Source organism: Oreochromis niloticus, unplaced genomic scaffold (genome assembly GCF_001858045.2).
Source record: "Oreochromis niloticus isolate F11D_XX unplaced genomic scaffold, O_niloticus_UMD_NMBU tig00007510_pilon, whole genome shotgun sequence".
Classification (NCBI taxonomy): Eukaryota; Metazoa; Chordata; class Actinopteri; order Cichliformes; family Cichlidae; genus Oreochromis; species Oreochromis niloticus.
In genome coordinates this window covers 267,698-277,306 of record NW_020328614.1, presented here as the reverse complement: position 1 = coordinate 277,306, position 9,609 = coordinate 267,698, and positions in this window count along the sequence as shown.

Sequence of the window (9,609 nt, the reverse complement as noted above, 5' to 3'; positions counted from 1 at the left end):
AAAAAAAAAAAAAAAACTATACTGATCTTGGTGAATGTGCTGCTTCTTTTGTGGCACAGATGTATGCATCATCAAATATTACTTTAACAGATGTTACAAGAAGTGCAAACTGTACAAAGGAGTTGCTTGAGAAAACTGTAGACTGTTTGCAACAGTCAACTGCTGCTTTGTTGAGTAGCTTGGATGTACCACAAGACAGTGAGGCTGTTCAAGCATTAATGAAGTTTGAAAGTGCTAAAAACATATTTGAAGATGTAGACAAAATGAACAAATACTTCACTGAGAAGTTTTCCCTTGTTAAACCACAGGAAATCTTTCTGGGTCACAGGTCAGATACTGTAAGAAAGCTGGTTAGATGAAACAGGTTTTGGCAGCAGATACATACCAGTATGTATCAGTCATTGAAACGCTCAAGTTTTTATTCCAACATGATGACATTCAGGACTTCTTTGTTCAGAATAAGAAGAACACTGATGCCAAAATGCGTGATTACTGTGATAGCTCTCACTTTTCCTCACACCCATTGTTTAAAATGTACCCTGATGCTCTTCAAATACAACTTTACTTTGATGACCTTGAAACAACAAATCCTTTGGGTTCCAAAACAAAAATACATAAGCTAGGAGCTGTGTATTTTACCTTGAAGAATTTGCCACCGGAGTGGAATTCCTCACTTGCAAATATTCACCTGTCTTTTGTTTAACTCAGTTGACAGGGAGGTATATGTATTTGACAAGAATTTGAAACCACTTCTTGATGACTTGAAATGCAACACAATGATCCAGTATTGACACCCTTTTTTCAGAAAGCCCAAAAGCAAGGACATGAGATGGAACCAGATATTAACAGCAGTGAGGATTTTTTTCTGAAAGATGGCATTCTTTATCGGCAGCAAGGATCACAGGTACAGCTGATGGTTCCTAGTGGAGCCAGGGAGGTAGTACTGAATTTGGGGCACTCTGTGCCGTGGGCAGGACATTTAGGGAAGCATAAAACCATGGCTCGCATTAGGAAGCATTTCCACTGGCCGGGCCTGCGTGCTGATGTGGCCCAATTTTGTAAAAGCTGCCCTCAGTGCCAAAAGACTTCCATCAAAACCCCCTCCAGAGCTCCACTTCAGCCTTTGCCAGTTATTAGCACCCCATTTGAACGGTTGGGGATGGATGTTGTCGGACCTGTTGAGAAAAGCAGAGCAGGAAACCGTTACATGCTGGTAATAACTGATTATGCCACAAAGTACCCTGAAGTTTTTCCTCTGAAATCTATAAAGGCCAAGTCTGTGGCATTTTGTCTGGTGCAATTTTTCTCAAGGGTGGGATTCCCTCGTGAGATCCTGACAGACCGTGGGACTAACTTTATGTCAACTTTATTAAAGCAGGTCTACCAGCTTCTTGGCATCAAAGGACTAAGGACTACTCCATACCATCCTCAAACAGATGGCCTGACTGAGCGCTTTAACCAGACCCTGAAGCAGATGTTGCGCAAATTTGTGAATGACACTGGTACTGACTGGGATCAGTGGCTGCCTTACCTCCTCTTTGCGTATAGAGAAGTACCCCAAGCTTCTACTGGCTTCTCACCTTTTGAACTGTTATATGGTCATGAAGTAAGGGGGCCCCTCTCTTTGCTAAAAGAAATGTGGGAGGGTGACCGGAGAGGGGCAGGGGCTACTAATGTCATCTCATATGTTATACAGATGAGGGAGCAACTTGAGAAGATGACTGAGCTTGCCCAAGCTCATATGGTAGCTGCCCAGCAACATCAGAAGGTCTGGTATGATCAGTCAGCTCGGGAGAGGTCATTTGAACCTGGACAAAAGGTACTTGTACTCCTTCCAAGTAATGACAGTAAGCTGTTAGCTAAATGGCAAGGACCTTTTCAGATTCAGCAGAAACTGGGAGCTACCACCTATCGGTTGGCAACTCCAGGTCACTCTCGCTCCAGTAGAGTTTTGCATGTAAATCTCCTGAAGGAGTGGGTGGAGAGGCCGAAGAGAGCAGAAGTTCTTTTGATACGGGAGATTCATGAGGAGGAAGAGGTAGAGGAGCAGTATCTTCCTTCAGGTGTGCTCCAGCATATGGACCTTAATCACCCTTCAGAAGAAAGACAGCTTCAGGTGAAAGAGTTATGCAACTCTGGGGTGTTTCAGGAGAATCCCGGGAGGACGGATGTTATTGAACATGACATTATGTTAAAGGATGGAGCGTCTGTGAGACGTATGAGTTATAGGATTCCAGAGCGGCTGTTAACATCATCGAGGAAGGAAGTGGATTTAATGTTGTCTCTAGGGATCATTGAACTATCTAAGAGCGAGTGGTGCAACCCAGTGGTTTTGGTCCCAAAGAAGGATAGTAGCCTCCGGTTTTGTATTGATTTCAGGTACTTGAATGTATTGAGAATAGAAATATTTTACTGCTATTATTTGCTGCTATTTTTTATAATCATCATTACCATTTCATGTTAATAGTGATGTTGCATTCAGAGGCATTCAGATGTTCAAATATATGGGTATTATATTAGTCTTTATTACAGGTCCAGAAAGAACCACTTTAAACTGTGGAGTTGAATCTATAATTTTAATGTTTATGCAGACTGCAGGGTGAAAGAGTAACTCTGTGCTAAAAGAAGACAGGAAGTTATATGTTTTTGAAGTTACATGCTTTTGCAGAAGTGAAACTGAAACCAGAGTTTAACTGCAAGTTAAGAGCAGGGTGTTATTATGCATGTATCGTTGATTACTATATTAGGAGGAGCAAACATATTGGCAGATCTGAGAAGGAAAACCTGTGTTATGAAAATGATTTTAATCTTTTATACATGATTGCATTTGAGCTTATTAAAGAGCTGTGGCTCCTGGTCAAGTGAAGGTCAGAAACTCTTGGCGGGCGTTATGATCTGCCAATACACGGTGAGGAGGACAGGAGCTCTGAAAGGCATTGCAACACACCTGCTTACATGACATATGCCTGGAGTTATATCCTTATATCCTTATATTCTTTAGAGCTAAGAGTTAATTTTGTATCATTTATCACTTATATCCTTTTGAGTAAGTCTTAAGTTTCATTTATGTTCAGTTTGAGTAAGTTTCCTTCATGGTTTGAGTATCATCATTTGAGTGTGACATTTAGAAGTTACACATAGTTCAGCTGTGCACGAGCACAGGCCTTATGTCTGGCTAGGACGAGGGGTGTGAGGTGAGCCGGAGTGCAGGAGAGGTCATGACACATACATAGCATACACTGCAGACACACACACACACATACACACCATAATAGATCTATTTTGGTAAGTGAGAAGTGAAGATGTGTTTTTGCTGCAATTGCAGAACTGTGCCGAAGTACTTAGAGGAAGTGCAACTGATGTTGAGATAAGAAAGGCGTACGTGGGGCGACACCGGGATGGAGATGAGACGTAATGTTCTTTAAACTATGTTAAAGTTCACGGAACATTTTGTGGTTTAAGTTGACGTAAGCTGTACTTTGTCTGTTTTTGCAAAGGAGGGGGCTTTGTTGTCTCAACCCTATAAAACCTTTGTCTAATTATTTTAAGTTCAGTTCAATCGCTGACGTTGCTCAGTGTTGAACTCCACGCGTGTAAACAATAAATCTTCGCTTTGATCATACCTTCTGGACCAGTGTCATCATTTTGAGGTTGAGAACCTCCGTACTCTTTTCTCCAACTTTTGAACCTTAACAAATGCCATCTCAAAGTTCGATTCATACCCTACACCTAGGGTTGATGATTTGATTGAGCGACTTGGGAAAGCCCAGTACCTGACGACTCTAGATCTCTGCAAAGGCTATTGGCAGGTACCACTTACTCAACGCTCCAGGGAACTGACTGCCTTCCGGACACCATGGGGGCTATTCCAGTTCACAGTCCTGCCTTTTGGTTTGCATGGAGCCCCTGCAACATTTCAGAGGCTGATGGATCAGGTACTGTGTGGTTTGTCAGAGTTCACAGCAGCATATTTGGACGATATTGTGATTTACAGCCAAACCTGGGAGGAGCATCTCAAACATCTAGAAAAGGTACTAGAGCGTCTCAGAGAAGCTGGCCTGACTGTTAATTCGTCAAAATGTGTTTTTGCCAAGGCTGAAACGGAATACCTGGGATTTGTCATAGGAAATGGGGTGATAAAACCACAAGTGAGCAAAATCAGTGCTATTGAATCCTGCAGTTTGCCACAGACAAGGAAACAACTTAGATCATTTCTTGGCATGGCAGGGTTCTACCACCGATTTATCCCTCATTTCTCTGCCAGGGCGTCTCCCCTCACTGATCTAACAGGTTCTAGGTGCCCTAACCGGATTCAGTGGACTGAGGAGGCGGAGGCAGCTTTCCAGGACATCAGGCAATCCCTCAGTAAGACTCCAGTCTTGTACAGCCCAGATTTTGAGAAACCTTTTATTCTTCAAACTGATGCTTCTGACAGGGGTCTGGGGGCTGTTCTTCTACAGGGACCACCCAATGAGCGACACCCAGTGGCTTTCATTAGTCGTAAAATGTTTCCAAGAGAGATGAGATATTCAACAGTGGAAAAAGAGGCTTTAGCAATCAAGTGGGCACTCGATTCCCTCAAGTATTACCTCCTAGGCCGGGAATTTACACTGGAAACTGACCACAAGGCGCTCCAGTGGTTGGAGAAAATGAAGGATACGAATGGACGAATCACCAGATGGTACCTCGCGATGCAGCCATTCCGTTTTACCATTCAGCATATTGCAGGCAAGAACAACTGCACAGCGGACTATCTTTCTCGCTGTTCCAGCTCACTGCTGAAGGGGGGAGTATGTGATGGCTGCATGCAACCACACAATTAAGATACTTAGGTAATATTCATTTGGTCTTTTGTCTTATGTTTACGTTATGCTCTAAAGCTTCTGTGATCATAAGTTCACTAATTTGTTATTTTGAGTTTACCTGTAATGCATGACAGTACTAAGCTATAGTCCAAATGGTGGCATAGACCCTGCTTTGCATTGTTTGTTGTTTTATATAGGTATGTTATATTGATAATATTTCTGCTCTTTCTGAGTTACCTGACCTCCCCTCCAGTCCTTCCTGGTTTGGCTGAAAGAGGAGGCTGTGGGTGGAGCTGGTTTAAATGCAGAAGCCAATAAAGTGGACTGGACCATCAATTGTGATCGTGCAGGGGGAATGGGGTTATTCTTGAATGATGGTTAGCTGTTATCTCTTTAGTTTTCACCTTTGGTGTATATAATGGTTTATTCATTTGCTATATAACCGGAGCTGTTTCTCATTTGGGCAGGTCAGTTTGTTGAGTTATGTTTTTGTTAAGTGACTTTTGAGTAAAGTTCTGTTAAGTTAACCTCTTTTATGGGCCCACTTGGTTCTTAAAAAAAGCTTATTTTTGTTATTTTGAATTTTTGTAATCCTCTTGTCCTTTTTGGGGTATAATAAAACCCATTTTTTTGAAGATTACATTTGTGCCTGTGTGTTCCTGGCCGCTTGGATCCTGACACTGATGTAAAACGTATAGAAGTCCATTACTGTATATAGTAACTGTTAAGTCTAATATACCCTAGTAAGCTATAGTACTTTTTCCTTTGGGAAAGTACCATCTGTGCAGTCTGCAATTCTGTTGAAGAAAGATGTTGAATATATTTAATTATTCTTGAAAAATAATTTATTTCTGTGCATTTTTTTTCACACTGCATCAAATTAAAGTTGATTACGTCGATTAAGCATCATGAGGTGGAGGGTGGGGGGTGGTTCCCTATTTTTTTTTTTTTTTTTGCTGGGAGTTTGCAACCCTATTAGTTAGGTTGCTTAATATTTCTGCTAAGTACTCTTTAAAATACCAGAATAGGGAGGATGGAGTAGGTTTAAGTTTGTTAGATTGATCAGTGTTGCTGAACTATGAAATATTTTGGGTGCAGTGTATTTGTTGCATGCAGGTATAACAGAATAGCTTTAGTGTTGTTGTTTATTTAAACTTGAGTATGAACTTATACAAAAACCATCAAGATATTAAAAAACAGTTTTATTGATTAAAAAACAAACTATATCGGATTCATATCGGTATTGGCAGATATCCAAATTTATGATATCGGTATCGGACATAAAAAATGGTGTCGTGCCATCTCTAATCACTGGTGAGCCAACACTTCCTTGTTGGACGCAGATTTCAGGGCTTCCTTTTGCTCCTCCATTATAACTGTTCTCTCTTCTCAACAAATGATGACACAAAGGAATCAGCAGTGACAAAGATGATGCTGAAGAGAAGCACAAATTTCACACATATAACAGACCAGTCCAGTTACACTTCTGTACTTATACTGGTCAATAGACTTTAGTCAACACATTATTGAAAGGTGTTGTACATGAATTAAAAACAGTGTTTCATCTTTATTCCTCTGAAGCAGCTGCATTATAACCAATCTGCTCCTTTGTGGCCTTTAAAACAGCTTAAATAACTGTTGTTATATTTGTTTCTGCTCCTCTTGGACAGACGACTCTTGAAAAGACATTTTTGAATTTCAATGTGACTTTAACTGGATAAATATCGGATATATAAACGTCTGCAACAAACTGATTCCAGCTTCAACCTCATGATAGGAATGTTTTTTGTGGTTCAAGATGACCTGATATCTTTCATGATGGATACATTTCCACATATTATAGACCAACAAGTTATTCATAGCAGTTTAAATACGAGGAGTCACTTTGGGCACAGCAGATAAAACAGAGCCAATATTTCCTTCTTTATTTAAGTGACGTGTGTCACAGATGTGACCTAGTAAAGTGTAACTGAACATTACTAACGTTATTGACACTCTCAGCTCGTCCTTGTTCCAGACCTGAAGATCCTCTTCTTTCATAAACACTAACGTCTGTAGTACAATCATGCAGCGACGAGAGGATCTGTGTTCCAGCCTCAAATAGTGCTCCCGGTGATGACAGGTGATTGTTGTCAGGTGTGTGGGCCAAGGGCGGGAGCCCACAGTGAGCTCCGCCCAGGCAGAGAGGGGGAGAGGGGGAGAGAGAGAGAGAGAGAGAGAACCAAAACAGCACATGTAGCCTTATGGGGCCGGCCAGGCAGGCACGGAGACCATGACACGTTCACCATTTTATGAAGGCCCGGCCAAACAAACCTAGAGCTGACCAGCTTGACCGAGGCCTGGACGCCTGGATGAGAGAAGGCGCGTACTGAGTCGAAAATGTGACTACGCTAAAAAAGGGGAACTACAGGTCGTGGATGGCCGGTGGAAACATCGCAAGGCAGGCTAGGCCCGCCGTTCTACATAGGTCTGTCTTCCAGTACAAGGCCCGTTTGCGCAGTCTGAGGGCAAGGACATCCGGGTCAGCAGCCATAGCGTCAAAGTCTATGCCAACATAAACGGGAGAAACCAGCACGCATGACAGATAGTCAACCATGCAGTTGGACTTGCCAGCCAAGTGCTGAATGTCTGTTGTAAACTCGGAAATGGCTGCCAACAGGCACTGCTGGTGCGTGCTCCATGGGCCAGAGACCTTGGACATCGCAAACGTCAACCGCTTTGTGAGGTGCAGGGCCAGGAACTCCCTGTCAAAAACACTATATTTGCACTCACTGTCCCTGAGTGTGCGAATGAAAAAGGCAAGCGGTTGTCAGACACCGGAGACCCGCTGTTCTAACACTGCGCCCACCGCCTCATCCGACGTGTCGGTGGTCAACGCAATCCCTTCTGATGGAAACGGGTGGGCTAGCAGGGCATCGTTGGCCAGTCCGGCCTTGGCCCCAGAAAATGCCTGGATGCGTTCAGGTCGCCAATCAACCGGGTCCTTAGCTGTTTTACCCTCCTCATTTATTACTCATCACCGCACAACTGAATACTTTTCACTCCAAAACACAGCAACAATACTTCCTCCAGTTACCCACCACAGGGTCACCTTTTAAAACAGATTTTTTTTTTTTATTGTGGGTTTGTTTTTATCTTTACTGGGCTGGTGCAATATTATTTGGGCAATGTGCAATCCCTGAGCTGGGCTCTTACCTTTGGGAGATTAGGTTTTGCAGAGGTGCTCCGTGTGGATTTGCTGTGATTAAGTTTCATAAAGCATGATTGTAGTGCTACCAATTATTGCCTGATCTAAAACACTTAGCGCATGCAATAAGTGCTCTATTGGGCTGGTATTTATTTATGTTTATTATATTTATGGGGTAGACTTGTTTCTTTTAAAGCAACAAGCATCTGAGGCCTCTGGGAGAGAGAAAGCCCTCAGGTGATAGTTGCGTTGCTGGCAGGTTGCACCAATAAGAATATATTGTGGTCGTTAGTGACCTTCAATGTTGAACTTCAATGTATTACGGCTGATATTGACCCTCTTGTCCTGTTTATTCTGGGTCATTCCTGCAAGACCTTTGGGCCTGAAAATTTGCACAAGTAGTAGAGGCCCTTAGCAGTTACTTGGTGGCTTTTGCTCACTACACTTTGTCCCACACGCCATCAGACTGTTTAACTCCTCACTGGAGGGGTGAGGGAGGGGAAACAGGGGGACAAAGGAGGGTGGGAATAGCTGAGCTGTAGTGCTTTTTTACACTGTGCAATATTTGCAATATTTTTTTCTTAGCCTGTGCAATAATCACTGTGCAATATACTGTGCAATCAAATGTGGAATCCTATTTATCCACATTACTATAATCTGTATTTATATATGTGTATATGTGTATATATGGTATATTTATGCTTATATCCTTACTCTCATTCCCCTTATTGTATCTGTAACATGCAACTTTTGTCGGTGCTGTGCTACTGGAAACTGAATTTCCCGGATTAACCCACCCGAGGGATTAATAAAGTTTCATCTAATCTATCTCTAATCTTCTGCACATTCCATTTATTTTTCAACTCTCCATACCCAACTGCACACAGGTGAGGAGAGTATTCATCTGCTCTGAACTTGAGGTTCTCCACCATGTGCTTTACAGACTAAATCTGAAGTGGCACAGCCGCCATTTTGCTATCGTCTTTCCCTCCTACTTTCAAGAAAGGCTAAACTTTATTGGTCCAGCAGGTCTGTCCAGTCTTACTGAGCAGTTTAAAGTGCTCTCACAGTTCTGGGCTTTGGCCTTTCTAACAGCTGTGCTCACACTTTCCACTATTTTTGCAGCTTTAATGGAAATGATGTGTAACATTTGTGTGACTTAAGTCATGTGATCACCTGCTGCAATGACCTCATCAGCACTCTGGGTCTTCCTGGATCATGTGACTGCCCTGGATTTCCTCCCCTGGATGTGGTGAGCCTGGCCTGTGGTGACTGAGTGAGGAGTGTGTGGGAAATATATCATTTTTATTAAGATTTAAGTAGTGTCTTTTTCTGAAAACTTTTATTAAATAAAGTAGTCATAATCATTTTCATATACACATTGCAAATGTGCTCATGAAGAGTTAGCATTCAGAGGGTTATAAGCTTCATCTGGCGAGACTGTCCAGATGACACATTGTGAAAGGTGACACAGACTGCAGAAAGGTCAATGCAAACACACTTACATACAGACAAGAGTTATATTAGTTTTTAGGTGAAAGGCATATGTGCCTGCACAGCAACAGTATGTGCTCATGATGTTCCAGAGATAAGCATGAAGAGAACAGATCAACAGGA